Source organism: Rana temporaria, chromosome 2, assembly GCF_905171775.1.
Source record: "Rana temporaria chromosome 2, aRanTem1.1, whole genome shotgun sequence".
NCBI classification, from domain to species: domain Eukaryota; kingdom Metazoa; phylum Chordata; class Amphibia; order Anura; family Ranidae; genus Rana; species Rana temporaria.
In genome coordinates this window covers 18,666,174-18,680,973 of record NC_053490.1, presented here as the reverse complement: position 1 = coordinate 18,680,973, position 14,800 = coordinate 18,666,174, and positions in this window count along the sequence as shown.

Below are 14,800 nucleotides of genomic sequence, written 5' to 3'. Positions count from 1 at the left end.
CCACCAATGTAAGGGGCACATACTTCCCACCACCAATGTAAGGGGCACATACTTCCCACCACCAATGTAAGGGGCACATACTTCCCACCACCAATGTAAGGGGCACATACTTCCCACCACCAGTGTAAGGGCTACATACGTCCCACCACCAGTGTAAGGGCTACATACGTCCCACCACCAGTGTAAGGGGTACATACGTCCCACCACCAATGTAAGGGGCACATACTTCCCACCACCAATGTAAGGGGCACATACGTCCCACCACCAATGTAAGGGGCACATACTTCCCACCACCAATGTATGGGGCACATACTTCCCACCAACAATGTAAGGAGTCTTTTTTCCAAAGACCCCACAATAGAGTTATCTTACTAGGGGTTCCCCGAGACATGAAAGTTCTTTCCTCCGGGATATAAAGATTGAGAAAGGATGCTATATAGGCTGAATTCACACAACTATAACACTTGTTATTTGATATATCTGGCTTTATTTTCAGCTTTCATTGCTTGAGACAATTATCATGGCAAAACAAGTTATTAATATAGTAAGCCAAGTCTTATGTCACCGGAGAGTTGGAAGTAACGGATGCATAATATCTATATTTGTATAGATAGATATGTGTATAGTTTTTATATTTATTTATTTATTTATCATTCATTCCTTTTTTTTTGTGAACCTGTGCTTGCTGCTGGTACTTGCTTTCTGTTGGCTGCCCTGTTTATCTGCCTGAGAAAAGTCCCTACCCACCTCCAGCCCATATGGCGGCTCTTTGTCCAGTCCATTGGCACTCAGCACGGCATTATGGGAGGATGGAGGGAGTCACCTGGTACCTGGAAGTACACGGTACTCACTATGCTCCGGCAGGTGAACGGGGCATCTGGGGAGCAAACGGAAGGCAAGTGTCCGAGCAGAGAGGGCAAGCTATGGATCCATCGTTTATTTTGCCCCGCATGGGTTAGCACAGGTTCACTTTACCATGCAACGCTGGTTACGTATGTTTTCCATGCTTATTAAAGCAAACCTGTCCTATTGTGTTAAGGAATAACTTTCACTCCCCGGTGCCATATATTTACTATATTGCCTCCATCCCAGTCTTAGTCCGTAGGGTTCAATATTGAGTTTGCCCGCCCTTTGCAGCTATAACAGCTTCAGCTCTTCTGGGAAGGCTGTCCACAAGGTTTAGGAGTGTGTCTATTGATCATTCTTCCAGAAGAACATTTGTGAGGTCAGGCACTGATGTTGGAAGAGAAGGCCTGGCTCGCAGTCTCCGCTCTAATTCATCCCAAATGTGTTCTATCGGGTTAAGGTCTGGACTCTGTGCAGGCCAGTCGTGTTCCTCCCCTCAAACTCATCCGTGTCTTTATGGACCTTGCTTTGTGCACTGGTCAAAACCATTTGGTGGAGGGAGGATTATGATGTGGGGTTGTTTTTCAGGGGTTGGGCTTGGCCCCTTAGTTTCAGTGACGGGAACTCTTAAGGCGTCGGTATACCAAGACATTTTGGACAATTTCATACTCCCAACTTTGTGGGAAGAGTTTGGGGACGGCCCCTTCCTGTTCCAACATGACTGCGCACCAGTGCACAAAGCAAACTCCATAAAGACATGGATGACCGAGTTTGGGGTGGAGGAACTTGACTGTCCTGACCTCAACCCGATAGATCACCTTTGGGATGAATTAGAGTGGAGACTGCGAGCCAGGCCTTCTCTTCCAACATCAGTGTCTGACTTCACAAATGGTCTTCTGGAAGAATGGTCAAACATTCCCATAGACACACTCCTAAACCTTGTGGGCGGCCTTCCCAGAAGAGTTGAAGCTGTTATAGCTGGTGGGCCAACTCAATATTGAACCCTACGGACTATTAGCTAGAATCAGAAAGACTTAGGCTGGCGTATCAGTAGATACGCCAGCCTAAGTCTGAATTTGCGTCGGCGCTAATTTTAAGCGTATTCTGGAAACCAGATACGCTTAAATTAGGCTCAGATACGAGCGGCGTAAGTGTCTTACACCGTCGTATCCTAAAGTGTAATTTTTAGGCTGACCGCTAGGTGGCGCTTCCATTGAGGGCGTAGAATATGTAAATCACTAGATACGCCTATTCACAAACGTACGCCGTACAGATACGCCGTTTACGTAACGCATTATCAGGCCTAAAGTTATTCCATCAAATAGCTGGAATAGTAATGTTAAGTATGGCTGCCGTTCCCGCGACGAAATTCAAAAATGTTACGTCGTTTGCGTAAGTCGTCCGTGAATAGGGATTTACGTCCACGTCGAAACCAATAGGACCGTGCGGCGTACTTTGCCGCAATGCACAGTGGGATATGTACACGGACGGCGCATGCGCCGTTCGTAAAATTACGTCAATCACGTAAGGTCACCCATCATTACCATAAAACACGCCCCCCTCAGCTAAATTTGAATTAGGCGCGCTTACGCCCGCCCGATTTACGCTACACCGCCGTAACTTAGCAGGCAAGTACTTTGTGAATCATGTACTTGCCTCGCTAACTTACGGCGGCGTAGTGTAAATACGATACACTACGCCGCCACAACGCTACGCCTGCCTACCTGAATCTAGCTATAAGACTGGGATGTCATTAAAGTTCATGTGCGTGTAAAGGCAGGCGTCCCAATACTTTTGGTAATGCAGTGTACCTTGGATGTTCCTGGCTGCCCTTCCTCTGTACCACAGTAGTTCCAATAACCCCAAACTTCTACATGTAAATCTCAATGCTCACCCCCCCCATTAATAAATATTGAGGTAATATATATAGTGCATAAAGGCTGAGCTGTGATACAAATGTTTGGGTGGAGTTTTGCTTTAATATATAAAAAAGAAAAGGAAAAAAAGGCCTGGTTTATACAATGGGGGAGGGACACATATTGGTAAAAAGTGTTCATAAGAATTAATTGCAGCAAAGTCGTGACTATTGCACTATTTGTTGGAACTAAACATGAAACCTTTATTTGTACTTTTGGCCGCATCATTACCGCTCTTTTTTGCTCTGTCAGTATCTTTGCAGTGTTATTAAAGTGCGTGTCCCTTTATAAAGGCCATTGTTTATTACCTCTCCTTTGGTGTGGTCTGTTTTTATGTGATGTCCTATTGTAGAGATTTCCCTTCACTTCCTGTCCCATAGGCATAACAGGAAGTGAGAGGAAATCCCTGTAAATTAAGAGAATTTCTTGGGGACCCCCAGGTCACCAGAACTTTTTTTTTTAGCCATATGTGTCCCATTGGGGAGATTACCTATGGGAGAAGAAGTGGAGGGAAATGTCCCCGATGGGACACCGATGGTTCTGGGGTCCCCAAGGAATTCCCTTAGTTTGCAGGGATTTCCTCTCACTTCCTGTTTTGGCTATGGTACATGATGTGAAGGGACAACAGGAAGTGAGAGGAAATCCCTGCATACTAAGGGAATTCCTTGGGGACCCCCCAGGGCACCAGAACCAGTGTCCCCATTGGAAGATTTCCCCTCTATTACTTTACCGGGGACAACCCAAAATTGAAGGGTTATAACCCCTGTCCTGTCAGGTTTTTTTTCCCCCACCATTTGTGTCCCATTGGGGAGATTTCCCTTCACGTCCTGCCCCATAGCCAAACAGGAAGTGAGGGTGAATCCCTGCAAGTTAAGGGAATTCCTTGGGGACCCCCGGGTCACCAGAACTAGTGTCCCCATTGGAAGCTTTCCCCTCTATTACTTTTCTGGGGACAACACAAAATTGGAGAGTTATAACTCCTGTCGGGTGTTTTTTTTTTTATATATATTTGTGTCCTATTGTAGAGATTTCCCTTCACTTCCTGTCCCATAGGCAAAACAGGAAGTGAGAGGAAATCCCTGTAAATTAAGAGAATTTCCCCAGGTCAAAGCAGGAACAAAGATTGTCTCTGGACAGCCGCACGCTGAACAAATTGTAGTCTTTTATTAAAAGAAGGACAGCACTACAAGTCACAGCAAAATAAAACCTGACTGCTGACGCGTTTCGCACCCAGTGCATTGCTTGCACCTGAGTTGTCTGCAATGGAGGATATTCATCTGGGTTCCCACCTGGAGCGGCTATTCCAATTTCCCCAGGTCACCAGAACTAAAGGCCCCATTCGGAGATTTCTTCTCTTACTTTTCTGGGGACAAGCAAAAAAGGGAGACATATGACCCCTGTCAGCATTTTATTTTTTCGCCATCTGTGTCCCATTGGGTAGATTACCTATGGGAGAGGAAGTGAAGGGAAATGTCCCCAATGGGACACCGATGGGGGAAAAAAAAAACCTGATGGGTTATAACCCTCCAATTTTGGATTGTCTCCAAAAAAGTAATAGAGGGGAAATCTTCCAATGGGGACACTGGTTCTGGTGCCCTGGGGGGTCCCCAAGGAATTCCCTTAGTGTGCAGGGATTTCCTCTCACTTCCTGTTTTGGCTATGGGACAGGAAGTGAGAGGAAATCCCTGCACACTAAAGGAATTCCTTATGGAACCCCCAGGGCACCAGAACCAGTGTCCCCATTGGAAGATTTCCCCTCTATTACTTTTCTGGGGACAACCCAAAATTGGAGGGTTATAACCATGTCAAGTTTTTTTTTTTCCGACACCTTTCTAGTTGGACCCCCTTTTGCCTTCATTCTTCGTGGCAAAGATTCAGCAAGGTGTTGGAAACATTCCTCTGAGATTTTGCTCCATAGTGACATAATAGCATCACACAGTTGCTGCAGATTTCTCGGCTGCACATCCATGATGTGAATTTCCCGTTCCACCACATCCCAAAGGTGCTCTATTGGATGAGATGTGGGGAGTGTGGAGGCCATTGGAGTGCAGTGACCTCATTGTCCAGTGGTGAGATGATTGGAGATTTGTGACATGGTGACATTATCCTGCTGGAAGGAGCCATCAGAAGATGGGGACACTGTAGTCATAAAGGGATGGACATGGTCAGCAACAACACTCAGGTAGGTCATGGTGTATAAATGATTCTCAATTGATACTAAGGGGGCCCAAAGTGCGCCAAGAAAATATCCCCCCCCACACCATTACACCCCCACCAGCCTGAATCCATGATTTCATGTTGTTTACACCAAATTCTGACCCGACCATCTGAATGTCGCAGCTGAAATCGAGACTCATCAGACCAGGCAACTTTTTTCCAATCTTCTATTGTCCAATTTTGGTGATCCTGTGCCAATTGTAGCCTCAGATTCTTCTCCTCAACCCTCTAAAGTTGTGGTGATAGGTCTACGGATCCCGCTCATCATGGATGACGCTCATCAGATCATCAGGACAAGAGTGACGGACGTCTGCAATACTCCTTATCACAGTCTGCAACTGGTGGAAGGAATGGAGGAAAAAATAAGACGCTTGGAAGGTAATAAGATTGGATGTTTTTTATCGCAAGGCCTTCTGTTCTGTGCAGGTCATGTAATCTTGTTTAGCTATTGGACATTTATCTACAAATTTGCTATTAAAGGAAGGCGTGATGTCATTTTCTTTTCTTTGTTTCTTATTATTTTTAGTTCTTATTATTCTGGAACAGATAAAATATTGTGTATGACTTTTTCATATCACAGGTTCATGGTCATGGCCAGCTCCATGGGCATAGCAATATGGGTCGCAGAGGTCTCATTGGCGACCCTGGTCATGCTCCAAGGGGGCCCGGGCAGCAAGAGGAACAATGGGACAAGAGGGGGGGCAGGGCAGCATTTACTAGACCCGATTGGCTGTATTTTCCTGCAGCAACTGAAAGCTCGCTTCTTCTTCTCTCTCAGCTGAACCAGTCTAGAAAACGCTGCCCCCCCCCCCCCCCCCCCATCCTGTTGCTGCTCAGCAGGGATGGTCCCGATGTTTTTTTTTTTTTTGTAGAACAAACAAACATATGGGGCATTCGCGTCAAGTTCGCCCGCAGCGGAGTGCCCCATAATGCGAGATCGCAGTGCATTGACGGCTGCCGATTGGCCAAAACATGCACCTGGCCTGCATGCTTTGGCCAATCAGAGCGCAATGTGCTGTGAGAGCCATGATTGGTCAAAGGCTAGGACAGCAGTGATTCTCACATGTCTAGGGCATAATATAACATGAAGACGCTGCACTCCTGACAGCCCTACTGTTAGATTGAGACTGAAAGTGGTGTCTGCTTAGGCTCCTTGCAGGCCACTAACGCATTTCGTCACGCCCACAGAGCTTATTCATAGAGGTCTGAATGTGCACAAAAATTAATTTCAGTGCACATAAAACAAAAAATAATACCCAATTATTTTTTGTAAAGTATAAAAGATGATGTTGCATCGAGTAATTGGATACCAAACATGTCGCGGCTCAAATTTGCATTTGTGTGGTGCAATTGCTGTTCTTATTTGCATATGAGACCCACACTGGCACAGAATTTTTCACATACAATTAGCTGGGACCTACACTGTGTTCACATTTGTGTGTATGTGTGCTTTTAAATGTTTAAACTTATTTGTATTTATTTTATTATAATTGTTTTTAGATTTTAATTTTTTTTTTTTTTCATTACATTTTTCTTCTATCACAAGGGGACTAACAAGCTTTGGGAAGGTCACAGGTTCCCTTTTATGGAGACAAGAGGGGTCTGAAGTGTAGCTAATCAAGCACATATCTTGCTTGATTAGCTGCTTCCGTGGCTTTAACAGCCAGGGGCAGACAGCTCTGGAACCAGAAGTGAAAAACTGATCGTTCCTTTGGCTTCATTAATCTCAGAGGAGATGTAGGGAATTAAAAAAAGGAGGTGTCAACAAAACATTAGCATATGTGCAGTAATTGCGCAGGTTACAGCTCTATCGGCGCTATCGCACACAAATATGCCCCACTCATCCTCAAACATCATCTGCTGAATGTGCCCGTAGCAGAAGCAGCCGATGGGAGAAGAGGGAGGCCGATAGCGATGCGGGAGGGGGCCCTGGGCTGTACGGGGTGATTAGGGTGTGCCTGGGCACACCTGGCACACCCTGTGCTCACGCCTATGCAAACACTTAAACTTGAAGAGGAACTTCAACGGACGCAGCTTTGTAGTCCCAACACACGTTCTGGTAATCTTGTTAACCACTTCAAAACCGTACGCCGTCAAATGACGTCCAAAAAGGGTATCTGTTATCCCGGGTGGACGCATATGACGTCCTGTACTTTGTGAGGTGATATCTGAATGATGCCAGCACCTAGAGGCATCATTCAGATATTTTGTTCCGGCAGCGATCCTGTGCACCATAAGAATGATTCATAGCGGCGGAAGCTTGATCGTTCTTATAGGCAGCGGGAGGGGACATCCCCCCTCCCGCCGCCATCGGGTGCTTCTCCGGGCTCTCCCATCCCATCGGGGGCCCAGAGAGATGATCGCTGTCCGCCGGATGGGAGGCATAGAGATGACTGGTGACCAGATGGTCACCAGTCATCTCTATGACCATCGGAGGCCCGGGCGCGATGTGATGACGTCACGCCCGGGTACCCGTAAGTAAACAAACCACAATTGCGGCTAGTAAGAATGAGATCTGTAAAAAAAAAAAAATCACGATCTCATTCTTTCCAGCCTGGAGGAGAGATGTGGGGTCTTATTGACCCCGCCTCTCTCCATAAAGAGGACCTGTCACACACTATTCCTATTACAAGGGATGTTTACATTCCTTGTAATAGGAATAAAAGCAATCGAAAAAAAAATTTTGTTTAAAAAAAGTGTAAAAAATAAATAAATAAGTAAAAAAAAATAATAATTTAAACGCCCCTGTCTCCGGTAGCTCACACTCAGAAGTGAACGCACACGTAAGTCCTGCCCACGTATGTAAACGTCGTTCAAACCACACATGTGAGGTGTTGCCACGTGCGTTAGAGCGTGTGCAAAAATTCTAGCGCTAGATCTCCTCTGTAACTCTAAACTGGTAACCTGTAAAAATTTTAAAGCGTCGCCTATGGAGATTTTTAAGTAACAAAGTTTGGCGCCATTCCATGAGTGTGTGCGCAATTTTAAAGCGTGACATGTTAGGTATCTATTTACTTGGCGCAACATCTTTCATATTTTACAAAAAAATTGGGCTAACTTTACTGTTTTTTGTTATTTTTTAATTCTTGAAACCATTTTTTTTCCAAAAAAAAGGCGCTTGAAAAATTATTGCGCAAATACCGTGCAAGATAAAAAGTTGCAATGACCGCCATTTTATTCCCTAGGGTGTCTGCTAAAAAAAAACATATACATGTTTGGGGAATCTGAGTAATTTTCTAGCAAAAGAATGATGATTTGTACATGTAGGAGAGAAGTGCCAGAATAGGCCCGGTATGGAGGTGGGTATAAAAGCCCGGTATTGAAGTGGTTAAAGATTACTTTGCAGAGTGCACGGGACAGCATTGGATCACAGCATTTCTGGCAGGATCAACAGGTACTTTTTTTTATTTTTTTTTGCAAATATTGAACAGATATAACAAAAAGGTTTCAGTTGTATATTTAACAGATGGAAGGGGAGAAAATAAGAGATCGTTGTTAACGTTTACATGGACTTTAAAACTTGCTGTAATTGTTCTCCTTATAAATAAACCGGATCTCTCTGTGCAAACCGGATCTCTCCGTATGCGGAGCCAAGTTTAGCCGGATAAAAATAGGTACCGTACAGTATATATGCCAATGGGACAGTGCCACCTTGTGGCTGAAGCTGGAACCTGCATGTGTGCATTTACTACGCAAAGGCAAATTAGATGGGATTATAGGGCCAGATTCAAGTAGCCCGGGCGCAACTTAACTTTTCAGATTTAAGTTACACCGCCGCAATTTTTCCAAGTTAGTGCCCGATCCACAAAGCACTTACCTGGAAATTTGCGGCGGTGTATCCTAAATCCGTCTGGCGCAAGGCGGGCCCAATCGAATGGGGCGAGTCCCATTTAAGTTAGGCGCGCTCCCGCGCCGGACGTACTGCGCATGCTCCGTCGGGTGAATTACGCGACGTGCATTGCGCTAACTGACGTCGCACCGACGTCATTTGCTTAGACGTTAACGTAAATGGCGTCCAGCGCCATTCACGGACGTCTTACGCAAACGACGTTGATGTTTAAATTTCGACGCGGGAACGACGGCCATACTTAACATGGCTTAAGACAACTAGGGCTCAGCCCTAGTTTTACGCGGCGTAACTCGACGGAAACGACGTAGAGTTAGATCGACGGGACTTCGGGGATCGCCGTAAGTATTCATTTGCATATTCTACGCCGGCCGCAATGGCCTCGCCACCTAGCGGCCGGCCTAGAATTGCATCCTTAACCACTTCCATACAGGGCACGTATACACCTTCCCGCCCATGCCAATTTTCAGCTTTCAGCACTGTCGCACTTTAAATGGCAATTGCGCGGTCATGCTACACTGTACCCAAACAAAATTGGCGTCCTTTTTTCCCCACAAATAGAGCTTTCTTTTGGTGGTATTTGATCACCTCTGCGATTTTTTTTTTTTGCGCAACAACTAAAAAAAGACTGAAAATTTTGAAAAAAAATATGTTTTTATTTTTTTCTGTTAATTTTTTTGTAAATAAGTACGTTTTCTCTTTCAATTACGGGCACTGATGGGCACCGATGAGATGGCACTGATGGACATCGATGAGGTAGTACTGACGGGCACAGATGAGGTGGCACTGATTGGCGGCGCTTGTATGCGGCACTGATGGGCACACATAGGCGGCACTGATGGGCACACATAGGCGGCACTGATGGGCACACATAGGCGGCACTGATGGGCACTCATGGGCGGCACTGATGGGCACTCATGGGCGGTACTGGGCACTCATAGGCGGCACTTATGGGTGGCACTGATGGCTAGTTATGGGTGGCACAGATGGGCACTGATAGGTGGGCACTGGGCATGGATGGGCACTGTAGGGTGGCACTGATGGACACTGTGGGGTGGCACTGATGGACAATGTGGGGTGGCACTGATGGACAATGTGGCGGCACTGATTTACCTAAGTTGCCAGTCAGTGCCCATTTGTGGGCACTGATTGGCATCTTTTTTTTTTAATGCTTTTTTTTTTTTTTTACAGCTTTTTTTTTTTTTTTTTTTTACAGCCTTTTTTTTTTTTATATGCCCTTCCCTGGTGGTCCAGGGTGGGCATCCCTGGTGGTCCATGTGGCGATCCGAGGGGGGGCTGCGCTGATAAACGATCAGCGCGAACCCCCCCTGTCAGGAGAGCCGCCGATAGGCTCTCCTCTACTCGCGTCTGTCAGACGCGAGTGAGGAAGAGCCATCGACGGCTCTTCCTGTTTACATCGTGATCAGCCGTGATTCGACACGGCTGATCACGTGGTAAAGAGTCTCCGTGAGAGACTCTTTACCGAGATCGGTGTTGCGGGGTGTCAGACTGACACCCCGCAACAACGATCGCCGCGATGCGCGCCCCCGGGGGCGCGCAGCGGCTCAGAATCCTGAGGACGTCATATGACGTCCAGTCAGGATTCTACAACCACTTTGCCGACGTCAATCTGTCATTGGCGGGCGGCAAGTGGTTAAGATCCGACAGTGTAATTCAATTACACCTGTCGGATCTTAGGGCTAGCTATGCGTAACTGATTCTATGAATCAGTCGCATAGTTAGAAACAGAGATACGACGGCGTATCAGTAGATACGCCGTCGTATCTCGTTTGTGAATCTGGCCCATTATTATTATTATTATTATTATTATTATTATTATTATTATTATTATACAGGATTTTTATAGCAGTAACAGATTGCGCAGAGCTTTATATGAGGACGTGATACTGTTTACTGACACCAACATGATTTATCTTCCAACTACAAAAAAGTAAATAATTAAAAAATCAAAAAAAAGAATGATAATAGCTAAAAAAAAAGATACAGGGCCAGATTCACGTATACTGGCGTATCTTTGTGCGGGCGTAGCGTATACTATTTGCGCTACGCCTCTGCAACTTAGACGGGCAAGTTCAGTATTCACAAAGCACTTGCTCCGTAAGTTGCGGCGGCGTAGCGTAAATGGACCTGCGTAAGCCAGCGTAATTCAAATGTGGAAGGGGTGGGCGTGTTGTATGTAAATCAATCGTGACCCCACGTAAATGACACGTCTAACGAACGGCGCATGCACCGTCCGTGGACGTATCCCAGTGCGCATGCTCAAAATCACGTCGCAAATAGTCAATGCTTTTGAACCGAACGTAACCTACGCCCAGCCCCATTCTGAATCGGCTTACGTAAACGACGTGAAATTCGACGGCTGTTTCCGACGTCCATACTTAACATTGGCTGCGCCATCTTTTTGGTGGTTTATCTTTACGCCTGCAAAACGCCTTACGTAAACGGCGTAGCTTACTGCGACGGGCGTACGTACGTTCGTGAATAGGCGTTTCTTGCTCATTTACATATTCATTTACATATTCTCGGCGCAAATCGACATACACGCCCCTAGCGGCCAGCGTAAATATACAGCTAAGATACGACGGCGTAAGAGACTTACGCCTGTCGTATCTTAGCAACAGAGAAGCATATCTCAATTTGAGAATACGCTTAAAGATACGAAGGCGCGCATTCGGACTTACGACGGCGTATCTACTGATACGCCATCGTAAGTCTTTGTGAATCTGCCTAATATAGTTTAACCGCTTCAACCCCGGAAGAATTTGTTGCCCAATGGCCAGGCCATTTTTTTGCGATTCGGCACTGCGTCGCTTTAACTGACAATTGCGCGGTCGTGCGACGTTGCATCCAAACAAAATTGGCGTCCTTTTTTTACCCACAAATAGAGATTTCTTTTGGTGGTATTTGATCATTTCTGCCTTTTTTTTTTTGCGCTATAAACAAAAAAAGAGCGACAATTTTGAAAAAATATTTTTAACTATTTGCTTTTTAACTATATTTAATATCCCCCAAAAATATATAAAAAAAACTTATTTTTTTCCTCAGTTTAGGCCGATACGTATTCTTCTACATATTTTTTGTAAAAGATATTGCAATAAGCGTTTATCGATTGGTTTGCGCAAAAGTTATAGCGTCTACAAAATAGGGGATAGTTTTATGGCATTATATATATATATATATAATTTTTTTTTACTAGAAATGGCGGCGATCAGCGATTTTTATCGTGACTGCGATATTGCGGCGGACACATGGGGCACTTTTGACACTATTTATACAGCGATCGGTGCTATAAAAATGCATTGATTACTGTGTAAATGACACTGGCAGTAAAGGGGTTAACCACTAGGGAGCGATTAAGGGGTTAAATGTGTCCTAGGGAGTGATTCTAACTGTGGGGAGGCTGGGCTACGGGTAGGGTTGCCACCTCATCCCTTTAAAAAGGAACACATATTAATTACACAGGTTCTGTGGCTAATTAAGGAGGTAATTAGACTCATTTGGTGCCTTTCCTGCATTAAATTAACCTCAGAACCTGTGTAATTCATATGTGTTCCTTTTTAAAGGGATGAGGTGGCAACTCTAGCTACGGGTGACACGACACTGATCATTGCTCCCGATGACAGGGAGCAGTAGATCCATGTCATGTTGCTAGGCAGAACAGGGAAATGCCTTGTTTACATCTCCCCATTCTGCCGCTCCATGACACGATCGCGGGACACTGGCGGACATTGAGTCCGCGGGTCCCGCGGGCACAGTCACAGAGCTTGCGGCGGGCACAGCAAACGTACCTGTACATTGCTTTGCCTGCCCGTGCCATTCAGCCGACGTAGATCTTACGTTAGGCAGTCGGCAAGTGTATAATTTAATACGTCAGGTGAATGCTTCCCTTCCGTCTTGCACAGTAGTACCGGCTCTTCTCTTGGACTGATACGGCTTACTCTGATTTTACTGCACACTGTGAGCTTCTCACAATGTGCATTAGTAGGTGCAACAAGTCATATATAGAGCCCCGCCCCATTTCCTGGAGATACGTTACGCCAGCAGAAAGATCCGCTGATCTTTCTGAATCTGGCCCTGTGTCTTCTGTCCCCTCTGATGTATGAAATTGCAGGCCTGATCTAATCTATCTGCTTAGGGCAATGGAAGGGTTAACCCTGGAGGGCAGACTCTGGAGATGTGTACCTCATTTGGGGCAATAATGGGGCCATGAAAGGGTTAATCCAAAGGGCGGAGTGATGTGGGACTCTTGTGGGGAAATGGAAGGGTTAATCCAGAGGGCAGAGTGATGTTTGATATTTGTGGGGCAGTAACTGGGCGATGGAAAAGTTAAGTTAATCCGGAGGGCAGAGTGATGTGTGACTCTTGTGTAGCAGTGATTGGGCAAGGGAAGGGTTGGCCCTGGAAGGTAGAGCCATTGTGTGAGTTTTGAGGCAGTGATAGGGCAATTGGGGTGACCACGTGTCCCGGATTGCCCGGGACAGTCCCGCATTTTGCAGGTCTGTTCCGGGTACATTTATTCCAGGACAATACAGTGTCCCGGAATGAAACTGACACAACCACCCCCCCCAGTCCAATCTGATGTCCTCAAAAAAGGCTGCCACATCAGTACTTGTCCTGGCTGGGAATACCTGGAGGAGCACAATCCCTGCCCCCTGCTTGTGATTGGGGACATCATATCCCGCCTCTTGTGTCCAATCACTGTGCTGTGATTCGTTACAGCACAAGCTGATTTTTGGGAAGGGAGGGTGTCCCTGAATGGTAGTTTGGAAATGTGGTCACCCTAAGGGCAATGAAAGGGTTAATTGAGGGCAGGGTGATATCTGGCACTTGTGGGGCAGTGACAGGGCAATGGAAGGGTTAATCTTGGAAGGTAGAGCAAAACTTGACTTGTGAGCCAGTGATGGGGCAATAGAGGGGTTAACCTTGGAAGGTAGAGCCATGTGTGCCTTGTAAGGCAGTGATGGGGCAATGAAAGGTTTGATATGATGGGCAGAGTAATCTGTGTCTCTTGTGGGGCAGTAATAGGGCCATGGAAGGGTTACCCTTGCAGGGCAGACTCTAAACATGTGTGACTGTTTTGGGCAGTAAGGTGGCAACGGAGTGGTTAATCTGGAGGGAAAAGCGATGTGTGATACTTGTGCAGCAAAAATGGGGCAGTAGAAGGGTTAAAGGGTCACTAAAGGAATTTTTTTTTCCGCTAAATAGCTTCCTTTACCTTACTGCAGTCCTGGTTTCATGTCCTCATTGTTTGTTTTTGCTTTGAAGTAGCTGTAATTCTGCTGTGATCTCCACACTTCCTGGTTGCCTGTTTCCTTATAACCATGGTACTGGGAGATTTTCACGGTGGTCTAAGCTGTCATTACTGTGTGTCTAAAACTCCTCAGAACCAATCAGATTCATTTTAAAAACAAAACACTGCCCTGGATTTGTTTGTTTTTGTTCTGTGAGTCTTCCCGACTCACCTCTCACCCGGAACTTCATGTGTGTACATTTAAAACTGAAAGTGAAACTAGAGGCACATTATATGATAGATTGAATTCAATTTTTAATCATTTTTAAAAGGAATCAGTTAACTTTTATGTCTCTATACCCAATAAACAATCATTTCAGGATTTTTTTTTTCCTTTAGTGACCCTTTAATCCTGGGGGGGCAGAGCGATGTGTGACACACATTCAGCAGTGGAAGGGTTAATCCTTGGGGGGGGGGCAGCGCGATGTGTGACTCTCCCAGCAGTGCATAGGTGAATCTTGGGGGGGCAGAGTGACTTGTAACACTCGGCCAGCAGTGGAAGGGTTAATCCTGGGGGGGCAGCGCGATGTATGACACTCCACGAGCAGTGGACAGGTTAATCTTAGGGGGAGGCAGAACAATATGTGACACTCAGCAGTGGAAGGGTTAATCCTGGGGGGCGAAACGGAGCGATGTGACACTCCACCAGCAGTGGAAGGGTTA